The following is a 2538-nucleotide window of genomic DNA, read 5'->3' as shown; positions in this document are numbered from 1 at the left end:
GGGAGGGGTCTGTGGGTCAGGGTCGTCTGAGGAGGAAGCAGATGAAGGGAGTTGCGCACGGGAACTTTTATTTAAGATTTAAGTTTTTTATTTCAAAAGGTCCTCATGGCTCAGCAGCAGCAGAAGCATAAATATTACTTGTTAAGAAAGCTGATGATAAAGTTGAATAAAAATCTAGTCTGACTATGAAGGTAAATTAAATATCTGACAGTAATCATGACACAGTGTGGCTCTAATTCCTCACTTCACCATCTGTGTCGCAGTTTCACGTCTCCAAAATGAGTGTACGCATGGGCCAGAGCTGGCGTGAGGCACCGCACATTTTTACATCAAGTTTGGATTTTATAAATCACAACCTTGGCGTAAAAAGTGGCGTACGCAAGTTTCTGGCCTCAAATTGTGCATACGCCAGTTTTATAAATCCGACCCCTGGACATTTGACGTGGACCTCACACGGACAGAGCGGGTCTGCAAGGCCGCCGCCACCACCACCACCACCACCACCACCACCTCTTCCTCCTCCTCCTCTTCACGAAAAAAAAATACTGACGGGTCATCCACCTGCAGATATAAATTAGCTTGTATAATCTTGTGCAGTGCCACTCTACTCTGAATATTTTTACTGTACATGTTCAATGTCAAATAATCAAAGGAAAATAAAGACAAACCTCAGCTCCAACGTGTCCGATTCATCTCTGTGCGCGCTGCCATCATCATCCTCACCAAGCTCATAAGTACGCAGAGCTTGTTCAGCTGTCATATAACGACAATTCATGTTGACAGACAGACAAACAAACTACTACACAAACTCACGCACTCTAACACACTTACACAAGCAAACCAAAAACAGTGCTAGCTAAATCCTTCATCCAAAGTGTCCATAATGCTCCGTCCTCTTCGTCTCTCCAAAACTTTCTCCTCCCGGGCGGCTGCTGCTTGCTTCCTCGTGTTTTTCTGAGAAAAGTTTTTGATTTGCTGCTGGAAATGTGGTGCGTTCAAAAAAATCTGAAAAATCCCTGTCATGATGCAATCAGTCACTTTCTGATCACAAAACGTTCACTGAATGCGTAAAAACCTGCACAAAATGATGACGAAAATTATACATCATAAATCTCGTTTTGTTTGGAAGTAAATAAAAACAATATCAATAAAAAAGCACTTTATTTAGTTTGAAGTCCGTACTATCAAACCCAGTTGAAATGAATGCTCAGTATGCTGTCATATTTATAACAGAAGACATTTAAACACATCACGTGATCGCCCGCTCTAGAGCGGGTGTTGACCTCAGAGGGTTAAAGAGACAGAGGCCAATTTCAAGGTGTTTAGAAGAGGAAGTGATGAGAAGATAAGTTTATTTTTTATTTAAACATAAAACAGCATTTTAATAACAGCTAAAGGTGACATAGATACTTCATTATGGTATAGTATTTAAATGTATGCCTGAGAAACACATAACATTGCCCCTTTAATGAAACGTTTTTTGAGGAGAGACAAAACTTTTTATTAAAGAAAAAAACCCATCCAGAGGACCTACTTAATTTTTTCTTTTTTTGATTTTTCCACCTGGATTACTGAGATGCATCAGGACACAGGTAAATACATTTTCACTACCATAACAGTGTATTTCACCTACACATGCAGCCCTTCTCACAAGGGTCATATGATGTTGTGACATGTCTTGACAGCAGGGGGCATGGTCATCCCCTGCTGTCTGGCACTAGGTAATGAACAACATCCAAGGTGTGGCATAAACTATACACAGAGTTGCACATAAATGGTGCACAGGTACGCCTGCACAGTCAAAATAAAAAGCGCACCAGAAGGAATGTCATGAAGCTCATTTGCGTACCTGAGATTGAACCTGATTGTCTGTCAAAACAACAGTTAGAAGGGCTCTAGAGTGCAACCAGCTTGGACGCAAATGCGACCTGATTTCTTTAAAAAATAAATAAATAAAAAAATCCAGCTGCAGTGGTTCATTGTTAGGTGCTCACCAAGCCTCTTAGGACAGCGGGACCCTGATATAAAGATAAAACTGAGACACTGCCTTCAACAAATCAGACGAAGCCTAGAGCCATTTTATCCAATCACAGCAGAGCAGGGCGGGACTTTCAGTGACAGCAAGTTTGGTTGAAGCTGCGGCTCTGGGAGCAGATAGGCACCCACCAGTGTTGCCAGGTGTACGATAATTATCGTATTTGTACGATAATTTGGCCCTCTATACGATGTATGATCAATAATCCCAAAAATCTCATAATGTACGATAATTTGACCGCTCCAATGTGCGACGTAATTGACCCGACACGCGGCTCGCTGACATGAGAGGTGGTGCGTTGTGGAACACAGCGGTGTTGATTTAGTGACTTTCTCGCTATATTTACAGACTTTTCAGACCCTCTAGAGACTGTTTTTCAGAAAAGTGACTAGTGAAAATCTAGCGACTGTTTTTCTGGTGTTATTGAGACTTTGAGAGACTCTACCGTGAACGCATTTCTCCTTTGTGCTGCTGAGAGCTCCTCCTCCCCGGTCCCAGAGCAC

At 42.0% G+C, this 2538-nt stretch overlaps 1 long non-coding RNA gene across 2 annotated transcripts in view; it reads right to left on the bottom strand.

Moving 5' to 3' along the window:
* Positions 1-1176, bottom strand: part of LOC106524678 (uncharacterized) — a 44793-nt gene extending 43617 nt beyond the window's left edge. Inside the window, exons 1-3 of one of the 2 annotated variants that reach the window (XR_001311021.1) lie at positions 832-1176; positions 669-753; positions 522-561 (exon numbers count right to left, since the gene is read on the bottom strand). This is a non-coding gene — a long non-coding RNA (uncharacterized LOC106524678). Of the gene's footprint in view, positions 1-521; positions 562-668; positions 754-831 lie in introns of those variants that run through there. The other variant, XR_001311022.1, reaches the window with a different exon arrangement.
* Between the last annotated feature and the right edge of the window lie 1362 nt (positions 1177-2538).

Source organism: Austrofundulus limnaeus, unplaced genomic scaffold (genome assembly GCF_001266775.1).
Source record: "Austrofundulus limnaeus strain Quisiro unplaced genomic scaffold, Austrofundulus_limnaeus-1.0 Scaffold196, whole genome shotgun sequence".
NCBI classification, from domain to species: Eukaryota; Metazoa; Chordata; class Actinopteri; order Cyprinodontiformes; family Rivulidae; genus Austrofundulus; species Austrofundulus limnaeus.
The sequence above is the reverse complement of the archived record's forward strand: the minus strand, read 5'-3'. Positions and strand labels throughout refer to the sequence as shown.